The following is a 16825-nucleotide window of genomic DNA, read 5'->3' on the forward strand; positions in this document are numbered from 1 at the left end:
AAGACACAAGAGCACAACACAGCTTATTAACTGGGGTAAATACACCCTTCCATTTAAACAACAGCTATGGTGCATGGGCAGCAGATATAATAGGCCAGGGAAGGCTAAGCCTCCCCTGGCAGAGCCACTGCTGCGGGACACCATGTTGCAGGTTTTTGCTTATTATTATGGGCTATGCAGGTTCCGGGGCAGCTGAGGCAGTGGTATCTGCTATTCAGCTTCCTGGGTTCATCAGTATTCTCCCTGGATGCCTCCTCAGCCACCGCAGAACGTCGCATATAAAAAGCGCATATAAAAGGTGCATATAAAAAGCTCAGCACTCTTCTGCTGGGTTTCTGGGGGTCTTGGGAGACCAGGAACACTGCCTTTCCCCATTCTCTGGCCTGTGGCTTGGGCCAGCCCAGGACTCAAATTGGTAGACTGGCTGGCTGCCATGGCTGGGGCCAGTCACCCGGCCAAGCGTGGCTGGGACTGGCCTCTGGCTTGGGTCGGTCAGTCAGCACAGCTGGGGTCAGCAGAGGGCTTCTATGGTGGTGGCGGGAGGGCGGGTTGGGGTTCTGCTGGCCCAGGACATCTCTGTCCGCAGGAGGGGCGTGGGGAGGCTCAGGGCTCCTGCTGTGGGGCTAGCTTACCCGAAGGGGGGGCGGGGGGGAAGTCTGCCTGCTGCCCATGCTCTGGTGGTTTACATTAATAGTAAAACAAATTTTACTAACAATACAAGATACACTTGAACTCACTTAAAATCCAAGAGATAGAGTTACAAGCTAATAAAAGTGAAAACAGGCATCTAAAAAAGTCTAAAACCTAATCCAACAAGATACAGACTTTTTTCAAGATGGTTTCTCTCACCAGTCATTCTTCTTCTGAGCCATAGCTGACTTTACCTCAATCAGGACCTTCTACTAAAGTACAAAGGTGCTAGCTTCCCTTGTCTTCCCAGGTGAAAGAGTTTTGCTTAAGCAAGTTTCTCATCTACAGTCAGTTCCAGAGACTTCAATCCCCCTGCCTTTGGTTGAAGTACTTATCTTTCTCATCTTGCAAGAGCTCAGGCCTCTTGTGCCTGTCTTGTGATGGATTTCAAAGATGTCTCTGTCCTTGCTTATGTCTTCCAAAGTTCAAGAGGCAAGATGACCTGAGGATGTTTTTCCCTTCCTGTGGGCTTCCCATCACCCTGTATGATTTTTATGTAAATATGGCTTCCATTGTTTCTGGTTACACCATGCTCCATCATGCAGACAGGTAAATAGCTGCCTTCTCTCCCGTCTGGGAGGGAAACTGTTTCTCCATGTTTGACCACAGACTTTAATACAGAATATAATTAAGTACCCATATTTCCTTATAGTGTTAACACACACATTTCACAGATATTAATCACCAGTGTGCTATTAGCTTTCAGAAAAGTTCTCTCTATACACTTTTATAATACAGTAATGTTGTATACAATCAGTTGATTCAATTGCTTATCACTTGTTGTTCAGCCCCCCGTCTTTATACTGCAGCGGGTATTATAGGCAGGGGAAGGCTCAGCCTACCCAAACTCCCTGCATGGCCCTGCCCACACTCCTCCCCCAGACCTCCTCCTGCTTCCCGCCATGCTCTGCTGCAGCTCTTCCTTCCCCTGTGACCAGGGCCCCAGGGCAGTGGCATGCCCACTTTTGGGAGAGCTCCAACACCCTTGCCCTGGGCTGGGGCTAGTAGGAGCTGGCCTGCAGCCAGGGGCTCTGGGCGGCTGGAGCTGGTGCTCATGCTGCCTGCCCACCCAGCATGCTGAGGGCCATGATCAGCCACAGACTTCAACACACCTGTCTGCCCGCCCGCCGCTCTGGGGTTCGGGGCCACGCTGCCTGCCTGGTGCTCCAGGGCTGGGGGAGGGGCCTCTGGGCTCCGGTGGGGGAAGGGGCGGCGCCCCAGACAGAAGGGGCAGGCTGGCAGGGGCTAGCCTCCCCAAGCCCACGGTTCACCCACGCCCATACCAGTAAGCCTTCCAAATGAATTCTTCTGAAAAGTAAAACCCAGACCAAGCTTCTCTCTTCTTCTGGGTATACATGCTGTCTTCTCCGCAACTTCTTATTGTGAGATTTACCTCCATCCCTTGTTAGCTTGATGGGTTTGTTTAATGCTTATATGTAAATTGAGGTAAACACATTTTGTTTAGGATAAACCTGTTTAACAAGTTCCCCTGCCATACCTAGTTACACACTCTTCAGGCACAATTCCAGCATATATTCATAACTCTTAATACCCATCACATACATACAACACAAAAATATTATTATCACTGAGTTATTAGTTTTCAAATGATACTTCACAAGGCATATCTTGTGTCAAGCTTCCTTCCCTACTCTGAACTCTAGGGTACAGATGTGGGGACCTGCATGAAAGACCCCCCTCACCAATTTGTACAGGTGAACACAGACCCAAACCCTCGGATCTTAAGAACAATGAAAAAGCAATCAGGTTCTTAAAAGAAGAATTTTAATTAAAGCAAAAGTAAAACAAACACCTCTGTAAAATCAGGATGGTAAATATCTTACAGGGTAATCAGATTCAAAACACAGAGAATCCCTCTAGGCAAAACCTTAAGTTACAAAAAGACACAAAAACAGGAATGTACATTCCATTCAGCACAGCTATTTTACCAGCCATTAAACAAAAGAACATCTAACGCATTTCTAGCTAGATTGCTTACTAACTTTTTACAGGAGTTCTGAAGAGCATTCCTGACCTGGTCCTGGCAAAAGTATCACACAGACAGACCCTTTGTTCCCTCCCGCCTCCAGCTTTGAAAGAATCTTGTCTCCTCATTGGTCATTTTGGTCAGGTGCCAGCGAGGTTATCTTAGCTTCTTAACCCTTTACAGGTGAAAGGCTTTTGCCTCTGGCTAGGAGGGATTTTATAGTTCTGTATACAGAAAGGTGGTTACCCTTCCCTTTATATTTATGACATCTTGTACAAAGACTACTACAATAGTGTGTAGGGTGTGAATAAAGGAATGCTTAGCGTCACCCATCCTTCAGAAGCAATACACAGCACACACTGCACTGAGAAGAGGAGGACTGTTTTGCAGTTAAGGCACTGGAGTGGGACTCAGGGATTTTGGTTCAATTCCTTGCTCTCCCACAGAAAAATGACTTGCCCAAAATCACACAGGGTAATATCTCTTCCCTCTGATGTGGGGATTATGACAGGTATCAGACAGACAGTGCTTTTCCCAATTAAGAATGGTGGCTTAAAAGGTTGAGGAGCACATACAGTGAGGAGTTGAGTCCCTTCAACTCCTCGTAAGACAAAAGGGGCTCAGCATCTTGCATAAACTGGGCCTATGAAGCGATATGTCGGAAGAAAAGGAGTACTTGTGGCACCTTAGAGACTAACAAATTTATTTGAGCATAAGCTTTTGTGAGCTACAGCTCTCTTCATTGGATGCATCAGCATTGGCCTAAGAGCTTGACACTATTTAGTTTGATTTAAAGTGAAGCAAGAAAACCTGATTAGTGCGGCATGCTAAGACCTGACTTGTCCTGGGGAAACAGAGGCTGTTGATAGTGTGGTGTCACAGAAAGAAACTAGGTTCAACAAGGCAATTTCTCAGAGGCAGAATGAATCTTGGAATCTGGAATCACAAGTCTTATTCAAGCCTTTCCTTACAGAGGTTTCTTTGTCTTGGTATGGGGAATCTCACCTTATCTTAAACTTGACGTTTTTCCCCTCCAACTGATCCATATATCCTCCATTCTCCCTTTCTTCCTGGGATTTTTTCAAATCACTTCTGCTCCCATAGTATACAGTAACTGTATTTTCCACTGAATGCATCCAATGAGCTGTAGCTCATGAAAGCTTATACTCAAATAAATTGGTTAGTCTCCAAAGTGCCACAAGCACTCCTCTTGTTTTTGCGGATACAGACTAACACGGCTGCTACTCTGAAACCTGAGTTAAAAAGAGTTTTTCCCATTCTCTTTATTCTGGCTGCCTTTGGGGTTATGTAGGGTGGTTGTATTTTAGTGACAGCATACAGACTAAAATGTGAGTCTATCTTATGATGTTTAACCTTGGTCACATGTGCAATAGTTGAATACCTGATTAAGTACGTCTACAAAATAAAAGCAGAAATAAAAATTGCTGAAGACCACAATCTGAATGCAGGGTTTTTTTCATCTTAAACAATTGCATTTAATTATAATTAGAAAATGGATACTCATATCTTAATTTGAAAAGTAACTGAGTCAAAAAACAAACACCCCATTTAAATCACTCCAGAAAGAAGAAGTTCATATGTTCTACTTCCAGTAAAGTATAGGCCTCACTCATGTGAACACTCAGACATATGAAGTTACACACGTGAGTACACGGACTACAACAGAACAACTAATACAAGTCAAGTTAACCATATGGTTAAGTATATGTAGGACCCTAAAAAACACAGATCATTCAACAGAACACACCCAAATCCTTTTTTTTTTTTATCTTGCTATTTTGATTGTGATGGGTGCATTAGAAATAGTGAGGGTACAAAGACCTGCATGTACGCTATTGGACATTTCCTGGCTTTTTCAGGACTTATTGCATGGGTACAGATCACTGTTTGAAGACTATGTTTTTTGAAAATGTAACTACATTGTATAATTGAAGGATTTCAATTTTTTCTCTTTTTCAAAGTAATTATAGTACTTGTGGAAGGTATTGGATTGACAACTCAGGAGAATGGATCTAATTAGTAGTTTATATGAATCTCTGATTTATCAGCAGTTTTGTTTAGATGTGGGCCTGAACAAAATCCCAGAATTGACCTCTACCCCAACTCGCAAAGTAAAAGTTTTAAGGGGATTAAAAATCCAGGTTCTAAAGTGAGTTTTGTTGCTCAGGCCAATATCTGCTGATAAAGGGCTTGATCCCACCATATTGAAGTTAGTGGAAGTTTTTCTATCAATTTGAATGGCAGCAAGATCAAGCCAGTAGCAAGTAGAGGCTAACAGTTAATAAAGATGCAGAGCTGCTGTCCAATTAATTGGTTTTCTAATGGAATCGTGGCAATAAAGTAATGTGCACTGACTAGACAGAATATATTCACATTGCAGAATATGAAAAATAAAAGATACTAGATAATGACTGTAGTTAACACAGATTAACATTTCAGGATGTTCCTATTCTGAGAAGGCTAAAAAGCATCAATAGCCACATCCTGGGAAACCTTGTTGTGGGTGTGGAGGGTCCTTTTCATACCACCTCCCAAAGAGTGTCACTGACAGGACTGGTTTAGAAGTGCCATTCTGGTTTATCAGACATCCATCACTTAATACCTAGTTTGACAGAAGAAAGATAAACAGTACCATTAACAAAGCAGTGTGTGGACAACATTCATATGTTCACGTATTTCAGTTTAGCTTGGAAAAAAGGCATGTAATGTACAACCCAATCTCTGACTCAAGCCAATTACCAAGAGCAGAAGGCCTCTAAGCATACCCAAGCTGTCACTGTTGGACACTTTTTATGTTTAGCACCAGCCTTTGTCATCTTAGGGTAAGATCCTTTGAAATGCAAGTCTGAAACAGCTCAAGGGCATCCTTTTACCTGAAATTCTCCAGGCACCAGCTGAACCCCAGTGAGCAAGACATCTGGAAAGACGTAGCTAGTGGCAAACATGCCGCTGAGAGAGAATGTGTCAGAGCTGGTTTCAGCAGTAGCCACTAGGTACCCACAAGTTTTCAAGTCTGTGCTTTTACACTTCAGTAGTGTGCATATCTATGGGGAAGAAACAGAGGGGATACATTTGGAGAGCTTACAGTAAACAAGAGCCAGGCTTAGACAGCAGGAAAAGCCTCTCATTGTCAAGGCATTATAAAAATATTTACTCATGTAATTAAGTCAGACCCATGGATGCTCTGATGCCTTGTAATTCAACAGAATGCTTCACCTGTGCCACCGGTGTGTGGGTGTATTTATCCACTCAACTATAGCTCTGCAGTTGACACAATTTGTGGCCTGAACAAATCACTTCAGCTCTGTCTCAGTTTCATTATCAGTGAAATGGGGATATTTGCCTGTCCTACACAGAAGGATCCATTTAGGCTTACACAATGCTGTAGAAATGGTACTACACTGGAAATAAGAACAAACTCAAAAGCTGTGTGTAAAGAGTGGATTATATCCCTGTTTCTTAGATACATTAGCTTGCAATCCCAGTAATACATAAAAAAGTCGTATCAGCATAAGCATCGCTTCAACCTGTTGCAAAATGTTCACAGCTGAAACAAGCTGTCCCACAGGATAGAGCATATCTGCTGAGTCATGAAGCACTGCAACAGGCTGTCCTCCTAAAGTTAGTATGGGTTTTAGGGAGGGGCTGTGTGCCTTCCCTTCCAGGTTCAGACACCAACTTCTCTGAACCCTTATAATCAAAGATAAATCCAGGCCTTTGGCTGGGAAAAGACCAGAAAAAGAAAAAGAAAAAAGAAAAAGAAAAACACCTCTGATCACTTACATCAGAGAAAGAACAGGAAGCATCAAGATCCTAAACTGGGTAAAGACGACCTGTGGGGTTAATAGCATCCTATTTCTCAAACATTTGTTTTAAGAAAAGCACTGTGTGATGAAGTATCTAACTATCCCTTGGGGCAGATGTGAAGAGCTCCAAATGGAAAAGGGATGTTCCAGCCCTCCGCCACCCTACCCCATCAGAAATAAAGAGAAAAGCTTTACCTGCGGATAGTATTCTCTTTCAACAACTTGAAGGCCATCAAAAGCACCCAGCACATAAACTTCATCTTCTCGCTTCTCCGCCATCCTGTAGCTCAAATGACAGCAAAGGTCCTTCTGGCAAAGTGTACGATTTCCTTCAGGCTTAGTGAGTTCAGTGAAGGTGAACTGATCAAAGTAAATGACTCCGCTGAAATCATGGTCATCTGGTGAGAATCGTTTGATGCTTGTGGTATATGAGCTCTAGTTGACAACAATAGGGTAAGTGGGAGAAAGACGAGGGTGTGAAATCAGCTCTGCAACCAGGAGGTGACCGTTCTATTTCTGTATTGTAATGAAATGCCCTGGGTCCATTTGGTGCATAGATGCCACTCCCTGTGTGTGAAAGACAAGAGGGAGCTTTTAATCAGAAAGGAATTACCCATTTCATATTATGCACTTTATCATCACACGTTAAACATGTGCAGAGTTTTATTCTGTTATTGTCAGAACTATTTTAAAATCAAAATTAAAGCTTTTACACACTATAAGCCTGGTCTAATGCTCATTGATGTCAATGGGAACAAGGCCAAATTCAAAGGTTTCACAGCAGGTAAGTGACATGTAATGGGCGATAAATCACATGCTAGTAAGTGTGACTAAACTGTTGTAAATTACAGTGATTGGGAAGGAAGGTGTAAATTACACTCTTATATTCCTTGTTGAATTTGGTCTTGTCTCTCTTATGCAGTTTTTATTTGGCAGAGTGGCCGGTAACACTGTAAAGCAAATACAACATTTTAGGAAAACATGTGCCAAGAAATCCCTTACCTTTGAACCTCCACGTAGGTCTTAAATGTGTGGCTATCATTTTTATATTTTACAATACCAAAAACATCCCACCCACCCACCCCCAAAAAACATGTCTGAGGAAAGAATGGGGCCATCTAACTTTAGCATAGCAATGACTCAAAATCAGTGGAGATGGCTGTGAAGATGCCTAAATAAAGAGCCCAAGTAGCAAAAAGTTTAGTGCTAGCTATCAGCTGGAAATGCTCCCCCACAGTAATACTAAGCTATAAATTGGAAAAGCCTCATATATGAAAAAGGAATGACAAGTCTGTTCATATTAATGTAATAGTTATGCAAGTGTTAGGCCCATCCTTAACAGATATCATATTGTATACTACGCTATTGCTCTGTGACAATGAACATAAGACAACTACAATGTATGAATCCTAGCAACTGTCTGAAAAAAAATGTCAATGAACACAAGTCTATAAAAAAAGTTTTACACTAGTTTATAAAGCAAACAGATATTGCATGAAAATCAGCCATCACAACTCAATTAAGAGTATTCATCAGTACTAAGTCTCTATCTAGTGGAGATACAAGTTTGTTATATCAGATTAACAAACAATAGTTACATGGGATTTCTGAAATCAAGGTCTGTGGTGAGACTACATTGAACTGTAAAATCGAACTTCAGCAATTATTACTTCACAAGGAATTTAAATTCTACAGATTAACCTAAAAAATCCCTTCGTTCTGAATTTAACATTTTATTTCTGCTCTATCTGTAAACATTCATTACTAAGACTCAGATCCTCCAAACACTTACACGCATACATAAATTTAAGTATATGAGTAGCTCTACTGAAGTCAGTTAGACTATTCACATGCTGAACTTGAAGCAGGTGCATAAGAGTTTGCAGGATCAGGGCCTAAGATGCCAAATCAGTTAACCCAAGATTGTAAATTACCTGTCATATCTAAACTGGAGTTGTGTGTATTCGCTGAAAGAAAATTGACACCCATTCCCATAGCCCATGCAGAGTGGAACTGACAAGCAGACAAAAGTGGTAGAGTATTCATCCATGCTGTCGGGAACAGCACAGTATCCACTTGTAACTTGCTCACCAGGACCACAGCGGGATCATGGAAAAGTATGTCCGCACAAGTGAAAATGCCAAACTTTCCAAAGGATGTATTGAAGGTGACAAACTCTGGCTCCTTAGGGTAATCGAACTGAGTTTCTGTCACAAAGAGGTTGTGCTGTTTATGGGAAAGAGAGAAAGGAAATATATTAGGCCATATAAATCAGAACTCAGTGCAGTTAAATTGTTTACATAAATACAGGGAACACAGAGTCTATGTTTCTGTTAAATTCTATTTTTTTCCACATCGAAAGAGGCTGGATTACGATACAAAGGAAAGTCAGACAGGACTATACAGGATTCCCTTTTCTCTTCCGTGAATGGTATTTGCATTTATTCATTGGTAGGAAGTTTATGAAATATTGGATTTTTCATACCCCACAGAGATTGTCCCTTCATATTTATAAATGGGACCAAATGGCCTTTTGGGAGCTCAAATTAAATTTCAACAATAGCAGAAAAAGTGATACAGCAAGTTAGTGGCTAGCATTTCTAGTGTCCTTGCTTTTAAACCATGATTTTAGTTACATATAAATTTAAGTTTGGGGAACTTACTGTAGTTTCACCGTTTGTTCTCATAATTCCTTACTAGAGAGCGACATGATTTGTTGCATCTGTAGGCTGAGCATTGCACACTGAGCCAAGAGGCGAAGGAGGGTGCACACACCCGTGGCTCTTTGCACTCCTCCCCACCCAGCTTCTTCATTACCATCCTCCCATCCCCCTCCATTTCAGAGACACCCTAATGTCAGGGTTCTTTGTGTCCTCCATTCCCTCCTAGCCCCCCCCGCCCCATACCAGAGGCTTTGTGTGCACCTTCATGGCTCCTTATTTCCTCCTACCACTATTCTTATTCTCATGTTTTCCTTTCTCTTTCAGGGCATTACACTTTAAACAACCGGGAGGATGGAGAGAGCGGAGATGGGGAAGCTCTTATGCTGGACAGTATTAATGGTTGCTGTCAATTGGTTCTTTGTTCTACAGACAATTACAAAAGTGGTTGCAGCTGCTGGCTCTGCTAATCAGATTTATACCCTTCAGGTTTTCCTAATTTTCACCAAAATCCATAGGGTTCTTCCCACTGATGCCTAGAACATTCCCTGTAACTTTGGAATTGATTGGATGTGGCATTCAGAAGCTATTGCATTACACCCAAACAAAGAAATACCATCAAATTGAATGTACGGCCTCACAAGTTCAGCTGACTACTTAAGTCACCAGCTGCTTAAGGGTAGTCTACACCGGCAAAGCTAAAGTGCTGCCATGGGGGAGAGCTCTCCCAGTGCTCTAAAAAACCCCTACCAGAGTGGGGAGCGCAGCTCCCAGCGCTGGTGCACTGTCTACACTGGTGCTTTACAGTGCTGAAACTTGCTGCGCTCAGGGGGGTGTTTCCCCCCCCTTTCCCACGAGCGAGAAAGTTGCAGCACTGTAAAGTGCCAGTGTAGACAAGCCCTAAGAGAGTCCAAGTAGGTATTGCCTGGGGTTCACGCTAATTTTTTGGCATTAATTTTCTGCCCTTTATAAGTTTTGTGAAAGAGCAGTCAATTGTGGCTGCCCATTGAAGCAAGAACTAGATTGGACTGGAACATTTAAGGTTAATGTTTTGACAAATAGGGGTTAAAGCTTCCTCAGCTCAGATTCTGCAGCTCTGGCTGGGAAAACGAATTCCTCTGACTACAGACACTGAAAACGTGACCTTTCCTGCTTTAACATGGCATTACACTCCGATCCTCTGCATACCACGAAATACATTCCACAATAGTTTTAGTTATAGAATTTGGGGGAAAATGCTAGATATCATTAAAAGGAGTTAATTACTGCACTGAACTGTGCAAAGTTGTTTATTTCTTACCTTATGGTAGCGTGCCACCAATTTCCTTCTGAATCAAAGACAATGTAGTATTGTACTGATAGTGACCATCGCTGGGGCACTTGGGATCACTGGAATTACATGGCTTCTTGTCCCCAATATTGGCAACCACATAGATAGCACTGCTGCTTGCCATGCAGCTGAGTCTTTCCTGCACTGGTGCGGAGCAAATTTAATGGTCAGTGAGAAATTTAAAAAAAAAAAAATTCTTAGACTTTGGAGAAGAAGAAGGATGGATTTAAGTTAATCATTTTAATTAGAAGACTGCTGTTGTAGGGTAACCAAATGAAAGTACAGAATAGACCATTGGTGAGTCTATCAAAGTGTTCAGAATAAAATCCAGAAGTCTCCCTTTGTGCCAGTATGGGTTATCCTAACTGGACAGAACAGTTTGATATTGTGCTTCCAGTCTCTCCCCACACACACCACACCTCATTTTCGTCTTAGACTAGATTCCTCTCACAAGGAATTGGGTTTGGGTTCCACTGAAAAAAACCCCACACACATGTACGTGTATTCACACAACAAATAAACAAACATTATTATGGTTCCACAATTAGGAAATGCCAAAACTAAGTGCCAGAAATGAGGTTTGGGAAAGAGGAAAAGTGAAAGAACAACATTACAACAAACCCTCCTTTGTCCCACCCCACAAACATCCCGGGGAGGATGTATGGGTTTTGTTTGTTTGCTTATTCTTGAAATCCAAATGTTTAACTAGTTACCAAAATATAAGATAAGGACAATGTCACATCTCACTGTTCAATCTGAGTTCAGGAACAATTGCACATGTTGTGTGCCATCTTATCTTTGAGCAGGTACCACCTATCTTAATGCTGAACATTTCTTAGGCTCTGATCCTACAATAAGCTCCACATAAGCAGACCCTGGAACCTGCTTGGAGCTCGTTGCAGAAGGAAGTTTTTATTCTGTTCATGCAAATCCCTTCATTCTTTTGCCCGGCCTCTATACCATAAGTGGGGAAAATGGGGTAAAAAAATCAATGTATCTTTAAAAATCAATTTAATTTAATCTATGACCACAAACACTACAATGCCCTTGTCATAACTGTATGGTTATTGAATGGCATCACTACAGGGCAGGAATTAACATTGTTTGAGTGCTTAAATTGTACATTTCCACACCTTAACAGGTTTGAATTGCTTTGAAACTCTTGAGTTTCCCTGAGTTTATAATTAGACATGGGCAAAATCACCAGGCTACAGAGTTGTCCTCTGGCCCAATGAGCATTCAAATATTTTACACAAAGTTGAACAGTTTCAACAGGAAAGGCTGACGGAGACCTACCTTAAGTAACCAATACCATCCCTGGTGAATAACCTAACCTTGGGCTACAGGTTATTGGGGGGAGGGATGTGTACCAACACCACCACCTTTCCTTCCCCTAACCCCCAATTTTGTAAATCTAGCCCTTAAAATGCCCAGAAACAAAAACACTTCATGTAACATAAAACATTTTGGTGAACTTGGAACAGACATTTTCCATTAGTCAAAATTTTAAAAAATAAATAAATAAAATTGGAGTTTTACCTGAACCAAAGGGTTGGAGTTTTTGTTTGTTTGTTTTTTTAATTATTCCAAACTGCCAGCAAACCAACCAACCAAACAAAAAATCAGTCAGTCATTCTCCCAACTCTATTTATAATGCTAGTTTCTGGGATAACTGAAATACCTTTGTAATGTTTTTTACCCTTAAATTTTCATGTGGTTTCTATCTTAACTGAGTTTTTTGTCTAGGCGCCTGGACACATGCACACACACCATGCTACCTCATATGAGGTAAGTGAGTTTTTAAACTTATTTTAAAATTTGGGGCTGTTCCATAATAGTTTGCAGAGATTAATGTACATACAGCTTTTTTTAAATTAAATTATTGAAAGATGGTCCAAGATGTATTAAACATTTTCTCTAGGAACCCATAACTATGTTTAAGCCTTTAAACAAGACCCACTTCAGCCTAAATCTCCAGCTCAAAAATATTTGAGTTTCTTTTGCTTGTTTCCGCTTTGGATTGCAAATTCTTTGATGCAGGGAACTATGGGTTTGGGGGATGCTGCAGCACCCCCTGTCTTGAAGTGGTTTCCATTATATACAGGATTTAGTTGGGTTCAATGGCTCACAGCACCCTCACTATACAAATTGTTGGGCAAAATCTTGGCCCCAGTAAAATCAGTGGAAATTTTTGCCATTGGACTTCAATGGAGCTAGTATTTAACTCCAAATCTCTTTACTTTTGTACAATATTGATTACCATGTCATTGCTCAAACAGTCACAACAATATTTTAAAGGTAAACACAGCTGAAACACAAAGCCAGTATTTACTGTATTATAAACATTAGAATGGCTAAACTCTGGCTTGACTTAGCCGCAAGTGATGGTGGAATATCTGCAATCCAACACCGCTGGGGAAAATCACCCTTGTGTAGATGAGAAAACAAACTGACTCGTTCTTCTAGTACCACCTAGTGGCAAAACATTAACAAATATTTCTATGACTATATATTATTAATCATTAATTGTAGCCAAGCACTATTGCTGTCCTGTATTGACATTACTGTGACGGGATGTACTCATGTCCACACTCTACACGCTATTGTAACAGTCTTTGTACAAAGTATGCCTTAGGAGATATCATTTAAAAACTCATCATTTGCTGATCAATATAATATCGTGGCAAAATTCACATAGCAGCGTTATATGTGAAGTTATAAACATGAGCTGAGATCATGAGTAAAAGTATGTTTTCCAGAAGAGTCTGGGAAGTGGCCAAACCAGTTCCTCAGAGTGCCTCAGCTAGGTGTAAACAAGGTCAACAGGCCATTACCTGCTAAGTGGCCATTCTTTGGCAAGAAAGGGGGCAGGGGCAAAAAAAAAAAAAATCTTAACAAAGAAGCAGCATGGAGTTCCCTTCCACACAGACTGCCTGTTGCCATGCTCCCAGCTGGAAATGCATCTTATAAAAAGAAGGGGGAAGACACCCCAAGGCACCCCACCTCCTTCCTCTCACTGTGTCCATTGATTAACTAAGTGAGAAGGGACAAAGGAAGCAACCATTACATAGAAGAAGGGGTCCTGGCCTAAGAAGTTTGGCCAGTAAGACTTCTGAGAACATGTGGTGAGAACAATTTTGCTTTGAATTTAACACAGTTAAATTTAACAAGTACCAGTTGTGTTTTATATTTATTTTTCTTGTATCTAATTTTTATACCTCATTACTTGTATTCACTTAAAATCTCTCACTTGTTAGTTTATAAACTTGTTTTAGTGTTTTAATCTAATCCAGTGTGTTTAAATTGAAGTAACTGGGAAACTCAATTTGGGGTAACAAATATGTGTGCATATTATTTCTATTAAAGAAAGACTTTTTTATGACTGTCTTGTCCAGGAGGGGGTTGAGCAGCACAGGACATACATTTCTAGGGGAAAATATAGGAGAGGGAGGTGTTGCAGGTGTCACCCTGGAACACAAATCAGGGTGTGGTTGGCAGGCTGCAGCATACACAGTTGGGAGTGACTTGCTGCTGCTGTTTGTGAGCGGTCCAGATTATCTGGAGGCTACATCAACAAAGCAGAGTAAAGGACACCCCAAGTTAAGGGCGGGGTGACAGCTACTCATTTGTCTGGATTGTACCCTGATGTGTCCAAATTACATCACTGCCTTTTATTAGACAAACACCTCTCAGGAGTGGTCTAGATCATACTTAGTCCTGGCATGAGTGCAGGGGACTGGACTAGAAGACCTCTCGAGGTCCTTCCTTTCCTATGATTAGCTATTGATTGAGGAGATTCCTGTAATCCTACCATATTAAAATACTAAAGATGATGTGATGTGTCTTAAGATCATTGAAAAATAAATAATTTTAAAAACTGAAATTTTATGATCTCAACTAATGTTACAGTTTACAAAGGAAAAAAAAAGGTTGACAGCTTCCGTTACTTTATAATCATTTCCCAATTCTGCTAAACAGGGCACTCTGATACAGAGATAGCAATTGCTTAAAAAAAAACAAGGACTTTAAATTATTAGGGTCTGAAAGTCCTTCTTTGAAGTAATTCAAGTTGAATTTTGATTTTTGTTTGTTCAGTCGTGTTTTTCTTTACACTGTTAACATATTAGTACTAAAATGCATAAAGTTATTTGGATTATTTTCCCTTAAATGCACCCTAAACCTATTAAAATAAAGTTATTCCTTCATCTTAGAAATATTTCTTTCATATTTGCTCTTCATAAATTATTGCACTGTGACATCACAGAATATCTCTTAGGACCTGGTTACAAGGATCGCCAGTTAACACTGACTGGATTTTGACTTTTACTTAATCACCAAAAATGCGTTCAAGCACTAACAAAAGATCATTATGTCACAGCTCATTGCTCAACTGGGGTTCAGATAAAAACACAGATTATAGGATTTATTTTTTAAACCTTGGAGCAGGTTTCCCCCATTTCAATAGTGAACATTTCTTAGGTCCTGATCGTGTCCCAGCTCCCACATAGAGCTCATTGAAAAAGCAGAGCCCTTATAACTTGCATTTCATGTTTTTCTTTCAAATAAGCATTGAACCCAACGAGTACATTAAATGAAACCGAGAAACTGTAATTAGACTAATGATGCATCCGATGAAGTAAGCTGTAGCTCACAAAAGCTTATGCTCAAATAAATTTGTTAGTCTCTAACGTGCCACAAGTCCTCCTTTTCTTTTTGCGAATACAGACTAACATGGCTACTACTCTGAAACCTGTATATTAGACTATACTTTATGGGGAAAAAACAAATCATGAAAAACTTATCAGATAGTACGTTCTTGTGATTAGGCTACTCTCGTTAGACTGACCTAACACTTGGTAAAGCAACCCACATCCTTTCGTGTATATATACCTGCTCCTGTATCTTTTATGACATACATCTGATGATGTGGGTTCTAGTCCATGAAAGCTTATGCCCAAATAAATTTGTTAGTCTCTGAAGTGCCACAGGTTAATTTGTTAGTCTCTGAAGTGCCTCGGGTTTTTTTGCTGATACAGACTAACACAGCTACCACTGAAACCAAGCCCTTATGAATTCGCTCATCTCCACGGCTGAATGGAGATTTTTGCCTCTCCCCCACCATCCCACTCCCCCTTTTAGTAGCAAAGACAATACCTTTCAGGCTCAGTACATGGAATCCAGTTCACCTGTGGATCTGGGATGTCCTCAAGATAGGGGTAAATGGTTTCTCTTGTGAAAACCCAGCCATAAATACCATCTTCAGGAGTCACAATGATACGTGCATCCTGGCAAAACAGACTAAATTAAATAAGTCTCCACTTAAATAAATACATCTCAGTACAGAATAGCCAATGACAGTAGCCGCAGGGCTGCTGCTTTGATGGCCCCTTCCACAAATATCCATATTTTTGTTCATCAGCATCAAAGCATCTTCAGGAGAAACCGGTATTTTGGTGTCCTCTGACAATATAACTGAGTGCTCGTACACAACTGCAATGTAGCTGTCCAAGGCACAGGCCTTCAGGACAGACAAAGTAAAAATTAAAAGTAGCATAAACATGCGGCTGGGAATAGACCATGTTTGAAACTTGGTACTTGCTCAAATGACTGCAAGGGCAGGCAAGGTGAGGGGGTTAAATCAGAAAACTGATGGCCTCACTTTGGAAACCTTCATTACCTATTTAATCACGGGACTCTTTAATCACGGGACTCTGTTACAGGAACTCCACATTGTGCAACACAGTTATCACATCTAGAAAGTCTTATACCACGAAGAACAAAAGGCCTGCACAAGTAATGCTGTGCCATTTTAATTACCTTTTTTTGCCATAGAACTCACTGGGCAAAAGCTGCAGAAAGACCGTACTGCTGATTTAGAAACACTGCCTGTCTATGGCAGAGACGATGGTGTGAATTCAAGGCTAGCCAGCTCAGTAGAAAAACCAAGTACGGTGAAATCACAGCAGGATCCAGTTACTTACACATGCTGGGCTAAACCCTTCTGCCTTAAATCACACAAATAATTTATTTACTACAGTAGAACTGTTTGCACGAGTAAACCAAACAGGATTTCATGGGAGGGGTAAATGCTGAACTGCCCACTATGGCATTTTAAAAAATAAAACTGATTTTAAAATTAACAGATCCAGTCAGACAACCTTGAGAATATTTTAGTAATGAGAACCAGTTAATAGCACACTCTCATTAACCTGTTCTGGTCCAGAGCCATTTTTAAAATGCCCCGGAACAGTAGGTTTCAAAGTTGGACAGACAACCAGAATTACACAAACAAGTGAGAATAACAGAGTACGAATGAACAACCCAGCCAAAC

General features: G+C 40.9%; 1 pseudogene across 1 annotated transcript; it reads right to left on the reverse strand.

The window, feature by feature from the left end:
* Positions 1-2458: 2458 nt before the first annotated feature.
* LOC140909026 (pantetheinase-like) lies at positions 2459-15729 on the reverse strand (annotated as a pseudogene). Its single transcript, XR_013635565.1, has 6 exons — positions 15649-15729; positions 10465-10638; positions 8439-8730; positions 6700-7071; positions 5572-5742; positions 2459-5300 (listed from the first exon to the last, which is right to left on the reverse strand). The product of XR_013635565.1 is annotated as a pantetheinase-like (transcript).
* Between the last annotated feature and the right edge of the window lie 1096 nt (positions 15730-16825).

The sequence above is a fragment of the Lepidochelys kempii genome, chromosome 3 (genome assembly GCF_965140285.1).
Source record: "Lepidochelys kempii isolate rLepKem1 chromosome 3, rLepKem1.hap1, whole genome shotgun sequence".
In the NCBI taxonomy this organism is placed as follows: Eukaryota; Metazoa; Chordata; order Testudines; family Cheloniidae; genus Lepidochelys; species Lepidochelys kempii.